The sequence below is a fragment of the Nannospalax galili genome, unplaced genomic scaffold (assembly GCF_000622305.1).
Source record: "Nannospalax galili isolate Female #2095 unplaced genomic scaffold, S.galili_v1.0 scaffold1119, whole genome shotgun sequence".
Taxonomy (NCBI): Eukaryota; Metazoa; Chordata; class Mammalia; order Rodentia; family Spalacidae; genus Nannospalax; species Nannospalax galili.
In genome coordinates this window covers 1,753,410-1,762,434 of record NW_008343597.1, presented here as the reverse complement: position 1 = coordinate 1,762,434, position 9,025 = coordinate 1,753,410, and the positions used below count along the sequence as shown (strand labels likewise).

Sequence of the window (9,025 nt, the reverse complement as noted above, 5' to 3'; positions counted from 1 at the left end):
ATATATATATATATATGACAGGAGTAGTGACTTACACTAATCCCAGAACTCAGAAGGCTGAGGCAGGAGTATCATCATGAGCTTGAGACCAGCCTGAGCGACAGAGTGAGATTCCATGTCAAAAAAAACAGTGGGCTGGCAAGATGGAGCCAATTGAAGGAAAGGACTGATTCCTCTTGTCCTCTGACCTTCCCACAAACACCTCGGCATGCCTGCACATGTGCACATCATATATACACAGGCACACAATATAATAAATAAAATTTAAAAATTTAAAGTATATACACATGCATATATGGAGGGCTGGGGTGTAGCCCAATGGTAGTGTGTTTACCAATCCCTCTCCCCCCAAAGAAGTGGAACCCGGAGTTCACTGACAGACAGACCCAGAACAAGTCGAAACAGTTCCACATTTTTGAAATCACAGTTTACTTACCCTACCTTTATAATCTACTTGAAGTCTAGTATTCTGGGTCATTTTTGATAGCCCACCTGTTCTGCAACCCAACTGCTTGTCCCTTCTTATACCCTTCCTATACATCTATGGTTATTCTCAAAAAAAAAAAAAAATCTCTGAAGACAATTACTCTGTGGCTCATCTTCTCATTCTAACCCCTTAAATTTCTCAGCTGCACCAGGAGCTAGCTTTCGGGCTAGCCTTCCCAAAGACCTGCCTCTCCCAAGACAGCCCCACATATATCTGAAATCCATCCAGAGGACACAATCCTTTTCTCCCAATTACCCCCACCCCCAACAACAAAATGCTTCCATAATAGTAATAGCTAGAATTCACTGGGTGCTTGCCCAGGCCAGACACACTGCTAAGCATTTAAGTGCATTATCTCACTGGCCCCTCCCTGCAGTCCCATGAGGGGAGTATTGAGTGCCTTGAAGTGTGCCAGGACAGAGAGACGCAGGCAGCTAAAATACCACTCTTAATACCAGAAATATGCTGTCTCCCCAACCTCCTACCCTCTGACCTGCCTGGTCTCTCAGAGGAACTCCAGGTGGCTCCCTGCTGAGTTACCTGGAGGAGAATGTAAGATTGAAAAGAAAGCCTCTGCAATCAGGGCTGAAGGCGCAGTCGTGCCTTCTGGCCGCTCCCCCTTTCTCATTCTGAGCAAAGATGAGGAGTACAGCCCTCATAGTTCTATGATTTCTAAAGAACACGCAAACACATATCATACCTGCCCTTTTAAGAGCAAATTCACTGGCACCAAAGGGGCATGCGCTGAAAGGCCATGTCAAGAAAAGGAACAAAGGAAGACACGAGCAGGGGAGAAATGCCTAGCGCACAGTTCCTGACTTACATAAAGACAGTGAAATCCTCAAGGAATTCCCTGGGAGCGGGGGTCTGCCCAGATCAGCCCCACTTGGAACCCATACTCCAGCAAACAGCACACCCTAGTGGTCTTGCCAGGAAGTATTCCAAATGGAATCCTCTTCAACCTCTCCAGTCAACTCTCCCCAACTAGGCACAGGAGGGTCACAGAAATGTGCCCCTCTTTTCTCAACCACTGCCTAGCACCATGGGCAAGAAGGCACCGCCTTTGGTAGCTCACATTCCTCCCTAAGACCCTGGCTCGCAGGATAATGCTCCCACCGTTCAGACAGTCAGGAACGGTAGCATCCTCCAGGCTCTCCTGAAATGACTCAGACAAGCCCTGGTTTTCAGAAGCCTTGTACCCCGTGTCATCATCCCCTCTCTCAGGTGTGCTCAGTGTGGAGATGTCATGAAAACTCCAGAACAATACACTGATCCTACAGCCTAGGGAAGAGGTTTCAGATTTAGGGGTTCCAGGAAGTAGGTAGCAGGGCTTTGAGCATGCAGGATCTGACAGCACCAGCCAGTGTTGTACTGCATCCCGATCTCACCCTCCAACAGCAACACCAAAACACCCTTCCTCCAGGACCCAGGAACCAGTCTCAGCTCCTCAGCCAAGCTCAGTGACCTACTATGAGAACACACTTTCTCCCCCCAGAGACCACCATGGCCTGCCTTCCCTGGCTCCAACCTGTCTGTGTTGCCTCCCCTAACAACAGAAGCAAAACAGATACGCGCTGGTATGACTGGATAATTCATCTCTCAAAACTAGCTGCTCAGCCCCTCCCTCTCCAGTTCTCCGTTTGTTTTTCTATATTCCACTGCAGCTAAGATCGTCCCTTTTAAGAAAAAAAAAAAAAGTGAAATAAGAAAGAAACTGTTTACTGCTATTGCCAAGGTTTCCATTAACTAAAAGCTGAAGTCTCTGGGTAGGAGGTTCTCTGCCTAGAGAGAGCCAGGGCTAAGGCCAACAAATAAGGCTCCTGGGTCTCCATCCTTCTCCTGTACTTCCCTACAGGCCCACTGTCCCTCCTTTCCCACCTCTTACCTGTCCAGAGACCTGTGGGCAAGTACAAAGGAAAGAGAGGCTAACAGCACCCTGGGGAGAGGGTGGTAAAGAATCAGGGGTATGACTCGAGCTGCAGCAGCTGTTGACTCAGAGGAGCAGAAAAGACAGAGGGTGACGACCAAAATGGAAAACAGGAAAACACATGTGTGACTCTGGCCGGCAGCGGGGAGGGGCCAGGGGATGGGCTGAGCTGTAACTGCCCGGTCAGACCGGGAAGACCTCAGTGCCTGCTGGCCTCCAGGCACCTTCCCCACTGCTTCTTAGCTCCTCCTCCCTACATCGGCCCCTAGTCTTCCTTGTTTCCTAATTTACTGAGCCCTTAAATGTTCCCGGGGATTTAAAGTGCCCTCCTGAGCCTCCCACAGCTCTCCACCTCCCTTCCACTCTTTCCTACTCTCCCACTTACAGGCTGAGTTTACTGCGTATGAACCAAGGATTTCACGGTTAGACCAATGAAATCCTGCAGTCCTATCTCAAGAGTTTCTGAGCCTTTGTAGCCTTTAAGGCAAGCCAAGGAAGACAATGCATACCAATGAAGGCCACCTGAGGGCACAGCCAAGCATTTGTGAGCTATCTACAAGTCCACTCACAATTCAGGTCCCTAACTGACTTCAGGAGTTACAAGTGAGTCCCGAGTTGCTAGGTAAGAACGAAGGAGGCCTGTGGCACCCTGGGCAGATTCATAAATTGATACCCCTTCAAACCACTGTTGTTTAAGTATCTGTTGAATATCTACCTGGCAGAAAAGGAGGAAATATCGGTCTTCAAATAAAAACTGGGGAGGTGGTTCAGCAACAAAAGTGCTTTCCAGGGAAGCCTCACAACCTCAGTCCAGTTCCTAGAACAGCAGGAGGGGACGACCAACTCCCAAAAGCTGTCCTCTGATCTTTGCTTATGTGCTATGGCATGTGCGTACCCACGCACACTTACAGTAATAAAAAAAAATGTTTTTAATTGAAACTGGGTGAGCCTCTTTATATTGAAAATTAAAAATGCAATTTTTGGAAGCATAGGTAGAAATAGTAAAGTACTGAAAATACAGACAGTAGTACAAATCTCTGTCCTGGAGAATGGCACTTCACAGTGCAAGATTTTCTCAATTCCAGGTGTGACAGCTGCCTTTAGGTACTGTCAGTATGCTGGTCTCCAGGCAACACCCTGAAATCTTCGTGGTGCAAATTACTCTAGCAAGTGGTCCAGATAAGGAAGGAGTCAAGAATTCTGACCTAGGGCTGGAGCACATAACATTCCAGAGTTCTCTTATATCACGTGGTTTATAACTGCTTGTAACTCCAGTTCCAAGGGATCCAACACTCTTTGTAGGATTTCGAAGGGACCTGTACTCACACGCACATACAGGCATCCACATCCACATAATTTAAATTAATTTCCAAAAAGTCTTGGGGCTGGAGAGATGGCTCAGTGGTTAAGAACACTGGCTGCTCTTACACAGGACCTGGGCTCAGACCCCAGCACCCACACTACTAACCGCCATCTGTAACTCCAGTTCCAGGGGATTTGATGCCCTCTTTTGGCCTATGAGGGTATTGCATGACATGGGTACACTTACATACATGCAGGCAAAACACTCATACAAGTATAATAATAAAAATAAAAAATTTAAATAATAATAGTAGCTGGGTGTGGTGCCAGAAGCAGGCTGATCTCTATGAGATTGAAACCAACCTGGTCTAGGTAGCAAGTTCCAGGTCAGCTGGAGCTACAGGGAGACCCTGCCTAATAATAATAATAATAATAATAAATTTTTTAAGAATTCTGACTGCATCTCTAGATGGGAGCCAAGTTACACACTACAAAAAGACACAGAAATCAGAATTTGTTGGCACCAAATCTTAATTACTCCAAAGAAAATTTAATGCTGTTTTAGACCTAGGATGTTTCCCAGCTGGCCTGCCCTTTTATCTTACTCTGGGGACAGGTCCCAAATAACCAAGTCCTAGGAAGAGACAGAGCTGCAGAGCATGTGGCAGGCTTTCCCTTGCCGGCCTCCCTGCTGAGGCCACACACAGCAAGCTTGCTTCCCCTGCAGAGCTTTTGTGGCCAGTTCTCCCAGCAGGGAACATTCTTCCTGGAGATATTTTTTATTCCCATTATTACTTGTTGGTAGTCACCTCAGCCAATAGAAGATAAACATCACAAAAGCTTTGTTAACCATGGTACCCTCCAGCATGCGGCTCCCTACATGTGTGCTAGATAAAAAGCCCATGAATGAACAATGCATTCTATTCCTCTCAGATCTCCCAACTGGCTGGGCTCCTGGGTGTGTCCTTGAATTTGCCCTCCAGGCCATCTAGTGTTACTATCCCCAGACCCCTTAGAGTAAATGGTATTCACAAGTACTTAATCTTTTCCAACCTAATAGGTTTAAGGGAAGAAGTATGGTTTTCAGTTTACTGAGAGGCCTACATCAGTCGGAATTGACTTTTGGGAAAGCTTACTTGGCCTGCACAAGGCCCTGGGTTCAACCTCCAGCACACAAACAGAAATTTACAGCCAGACACGGTGGATCGCAATTGTAATCCCAGCACTTGGGAGGTGGCGGTAGAAGGCTCTAAAGTTCAAGGCCAGTCTTACTACATGAGTCTGAAGCTACACGGAATTTGTCTCAAAAAAAAAAAAAAAAAGGGGGGGGGGGTAAAGGAAAAATGGGGGAGGAGGAATGGGAAAGCAGGAAAGGCGAAGAAAGAGGAGGTCGCGGCTGGAGAGATGGCTCAAAGGGTGAGATAGCTCAGTGGGTAAGACGGTTCAGTGGCTAGGAGCCCTGGCCGCCCAAGCTTGGGGACAAGAGTTGTGATCTCGGCGATCAAATCAAAACCCAGGCGTGGCCCCACTACTGTGGGGCGGGGACAAGAGTGCTGCTGAGGCCAGCGGGTGCCAGCCCAGCTCCAGATTCAGTGAGAGCCCCCGTCTCAAGGGAATGGGGCAGAGTGGTAGAACAGGACACCTTACATCCTTTGGCCTCCACACCAGGCGTGCACGGACACAAGTACCCGCACACACACCACACTCACATACATGCAATAATACATAGACATATACCAAGAAAAAAATGCCTTTTGTTTCACTAATGGAAAACGAAAAGGCACACATCTAGCGTTCGTTCCGGGAAGTCCTCCACTGCTCTAGCCCACACCCGCGGTCTAGATGCGGCCCATCCCCCTCCGCCCACGGGTTCACCTTCGCTCCTTTTTCTCCCACGCTCCCTCCCCAGCCACACTCACTTTGCAGCCTACACACCCCCCCCCCCGCCAGCCCATCTCCCCATGGTTCGCTGCTCCTCGTCGGTGTTCCGTGTCTGCAGCCCTAAGATCTTGGCCGCTCAAGACCGGATCCAGCCACTGTGGCCCTGGATGCCCTCGGAAGGCTGGGCGCCCACCTGGCCTGTGTCTCGGGATCCACCCCACCGGGCGTCCCTTCCGGTCCCTTCCCTAGGATCTGAAAAGCGCTGGAGGGTGGTGAGTGCAGGCAGAGGGGAGCAAAGGTCTGAGACCCCCAGAGGCCCCGCAAGCCGACCCCCTGCTAGCTCCCGAGCCCCGACGGCACTGCCCCGCGGATATGGAAGAGACCGCGGATACCCTTAAAGACGCGTTCTCCGCCCCAGGCGCACTCAGCTTCCTCTTCCCTCCCTCCCAATCCAGCTCAAACTGGCGGCCCGACGGCGGTCTGGGCAAAAAGCCCCTACCCCGGGCAACCCCTGCCTCCAGCCAGGGAGCTCGGCTGCGTCTCGGGAGGAACCGGGGCCAGGAAGCCCCATGGCAGCGGGGTCAGGGAGCGGCGCCCGCTGCGAGCCGGAGGACTGGTCTCCGAGAGCTTTATCTCTCCCTGGAGGGTTCAGACTCTCCGCCCCCTCGGGGAAGCTGTTGCATCAGCTTCCAGATCCCAAATTAAAGTGGTCTACACCACGCCAGGAAGGTGCTGGGCAGCACAGTAGCCGCCAGGAGGCAGCACTTAACCAGAAATATCCTCCAGGAAGGGGCCAGAAGGATGAAGTCCGCAGGGCATCTTTTATCTGAGAAGCCTTAGCAGCTGCCTCCACCTAACAAAAGGATTTGCTGAGATGGATACGGAATTTGAACCTGGTAGATGGCACGTGCTTGTGACTCCAGCCCTTAATAGGTGGTGCCACAAGGATCAGAAGTTCAGGGTCATCCTCACCTACTTAGCGAGTTCGAGGCCAGGGGAGGGAGGAAGGAAGTAAAGAAGGAAGAAAAACAGTGATGTAACTCCCTCTAGTAATAAAGCCTTGCCTTGCAATAGTGAGCTCCCCACTGTCTGACTCAAGGACAAGATAAGGGGTGTGTGTGTGAGTGTGTGTGTGTTTGAGTGTGTGTCTGTGTCTGTGTGAGTCTGTGTATGTATGTGTCTGTGAGTGTGTGTGTGTGTGTGTGTGTGTGTGTGTGCCGGGTGTGGTGGCAGCACGCCTTTAATCCTAGCAGAGGCAGGTGGATCTCCCTGAGTTAGAGGCCAGCCTGTTCTCCATACTAAATCCAGGCCAACTATGGCTACTGTGAGACCCTGTCTCAAAAAGACCAAAAAAAAAAAAAAAAAATGAGCCTGGTGCGGTGGCACATGCCCTTAATTCCAGCGGATCTCTGTAAATTCAAGGCCAGCCTGGTGTACATAGAGAGTTCCAGGCCAGCTGGAGCTACATACAGGTAGACCCTGTCTCAAAGTACCAAAAAAAAAAAAAAAAAAAAGTGTGTGTGGGCTCTTGCAGAGGACCTGGGTTCGATATCAGCACCCACACAGCAGCTAACAACTGTTCACAACTCCAGTTCCAGTTCCAGGGGAATTCGATGCTGTCTTCTGACCTGTGTATGACATAGGTGCACTTACGTACATGCATATACTTGTGCAAACATACACACACTTGTACACATAAAAATAATTCAATTTTTTAAATTGTGTATTTGTGCTGGGCATGGTGGCACACACCTGTAGTACCAGCACTTGGGAGACAGAGGCAGGAGGATCTCTGTGACTTAGAGGCCAGTCTCGTCTTACATAGTGAGTTCCAGGCCAGCTGGGGCTACAGGGAGACCCTGTCTTAAAAAGACCAAAAAAAAGGGGAGGGGTGAAGAGATGGCTTAGCGGTTAAGAGCCTGACCACTCTTGCAGAGGACCCAGGTTCAATTCTCAGCACCTACATGGTGGCTATGAATTGTCCTTAATGGAGTTAAGGAGTTCCAGGGAAATCTGAAGCTCTCTTCTGACCTCTTCGGCATTGCACAACACAGGCGCACTTACACACATGCAGGCAATACACTATTACACATAAAAGTAATAAATAAAATATTTTTTAAAAAGACCGAAAAAATGTGTATTTGTGTGTGTGTGTGTGTGTGTGTGTGTGTGTGTAGTTCTCAGGCATGCAGAGACCAGAGTAGTATTGTCAAGTGTCCTCCATCAGCCTCCCCCTTCAAATAGTCCCTCACTGAACCTGAAGCATTCCCTTTTGGCTAGGCTGGCTGGCTGGCCAGCAAGATCCAGGATCCCCAAAGCTGGGATAAACAGCCTGGTTTTTTCCTAGATGCTAGGAAGCCAAACTCAGGTCCCCATGTTTACATAGCTACCATCTAAGCTATCTCCCCAGTCCCACAATTTTTTTTAAACTTATTAGTGTGTGTCTGCGTCTGTGTGTGTGCACACATTTGCTTGTCATGTGTATATGTGAATATAGGTGCAGGCATGCCATAGAGTGAGTGTGGAGACCAGAGGACAATTTTCAGGAATTGGATCTCTCCTTCACTATGGGTTGTCAGGTTTGCTCAGCAAACACTTTTACCTGTTGAGCCATCTCATTGGCCCCCATAAATTATTTTGTAAAAAATCTGGAGCCAGCCGCATGGCACTGGCCTATAATCCCAGCAATTGTAAGGCTGGGGCAAGATCTGGAGTTGGAGATCAATCACCCTGAGCTAGTATGCAAGCCTCAATAAACAAGACTAAAAGGTTGACTTGTAAGTCTTACTTTTTGTACAATCTAGCTTTGGCATTTTTTTAAAGGTAACATTGCTTCTCTATAGAGATCTACCCACCTTCTAGACCAACCTGTTGAAAAAAAAAAAAAAAGGAGGAGGAAGAGGAGGAGGAAGAGGAGAGAGAGAGATAAAGAGAAAATATTCCAAGCAAAAATATATATATAGTCCAAAGTCATAACTGACCCATCTAGAAGCTAGGTAATTTAATGGAATTTAGTTATTACAAACTTAGCAGGGATTTGATAGCTCTGGAAAAGAGGAGGAATATGTTCCAATACATTATGTAGGTAATAAAATATTAGCTGAGCATGATAGTATTGGCCTATAATCCCAGCACTCTGGAAGCAGAGGCAGGCAGATCTCTATGAGTTATAGTCAATCCTGGTTATATAGCAAGTTCAAAGCCAATTAGAGAGACACATTGTATAACCCTATCTCAAAAAAAAAAAAGTGTCTGAAGAGGCGACTGCGAACTTAAGAGCACGGGCTGCTGCTCTTGCAAAGGACTGGGGTTCAGTTCCCAGCACCCACCTAGCAGCTAACAACTGTTTGTAATTCCATTTCCAAGGGGAATCCTCTTCTGGCCTCCATAAGCATTGCACAAAATAGACGCATTTACATACATGCAGG

At 48.4% G+C, this 9,025-nt stretch overlaps 1 protein-coding gene across 4 annotated transcripts in view; it reads right to left on the bottom strand.

Annotated features, from left to right (window-relative positions):
* The window catches only part of Slc7a7 (solute carrier family 7 member 7), a 51,911-nt gene extending 45,659 nt beyond the window's left edge, over positions 1-6,252 (bottom strand). Inside the window, exon 1 of one of the 4 annotated variants that reach the window (XR_003850589.1) lies at positions 2,373-2,655. The gene's annotated coding sequence lies outside the window, so the exon portion shown is untranslated. Of the gene's footprint in view, positions 1-2,372; positions 2,656-5,989 lie in introns of those variants that run through there. The other 3 variants (XM_029566847.1, XM_029566848.1, XM_008839910.3) reach the window with 3 other exon arrangements.
* Positions 6,253-9,025: the final 2,773 nt, after the last annotated feature.